General features: G+C 44.0%; 1 non-coding gene across 1 annotated transcript; it reads right to left on the bottom strand.

Annotated features, from left to right (window-relative positions):
* Positions 1 to 591: 591 nt before the first annotated feature.
* Positions 592 to 698, bottom strand: LOC131007363 (small nucleolar RNA R71). The gene has a single exon (XR_009096066.1). It is a non-coding gene; the product is annotated as a small nucleolar RNA R71 (small nucleolar RNA).

The following is a 698-nucleotide window of genomic DNA, read 5'->3' as shown; positions in this document are numbered from 1 at the left end:
TTGTTGGTTGATAGGTAGTGTATGAACACAAGGTCTAAAGGCGCACCTCTTATACCTATAAACCTTGAGGTTGAAACTTTTTGCCGACACAATAAAGCAAGAGCAAGAAGAGAGAAAGAAATGGAGGGAAACATGGCGGAAAATCAAGAATTGATCCTCCAACTTCAAAGGCAACTAGAGGCTATGCAAGGACGAATCAATGAGCAAGAAGCTCAAAGGAATGCGCCTCCACCACCACCCATTAGTAACATGTTTCAACCCGTGTTCCAACAAGGAGGAGTGCATGCTCCAAGGATCAATGCCAATAATTTTGAGCTCAAGCCCGCCCTCATAAATATGGTGCAACAAAACCAATTCGCCGGTCTTTCTCAAGATGACCCGAATGGACATCTTGGAAACTTCTTGGAGATATGCGGCACCATCAAGATAAATGGAGTCTCGGAGGATGCCGTTCGACTTCGACTCTTCCCCTTCTCACTAAGGGGCATAGCCAAGACATGGTATCAATCTTTAGAGGGTGGTTCTATCACTACATGGGAGAAGATGGCTCAAAAATTTCTCAACAAGTTCTATCCTCCGGGTAAAACCATGAAGATGAAGAAGGACATAGTCCAATTTCACCAATTTGATGGAGAATCCTTCTATGAAGCTTGGGAAAGATTCAAAGAGATGCTAAGGAAGTGCCCTAACCATGGCTT

The sequence above is a fragment of the Salvia miltiorrhiza genome, chromosome 1, assembly GCF_028751815.1.
Source record: "Salvia miltiorrhiza cultivar Shanhuang (shh) chromosome 1, IMPLAD_Smil_shh, whole genome shotgun sequence".
Classification (NCBI taxonomy): domain Eukaryota; kingdom Viridiplantae; phylum Streptophyta; class Magnoliopsida; order Lamiales; family Lamiaceae; genus Salvia; species Salvia miltiorrhiza.
The sequence above is the reverse complement of the archived record's forward strand: the minus strand, read 5'-3'. Positions and strand labels throughout refer to the sequence as shown.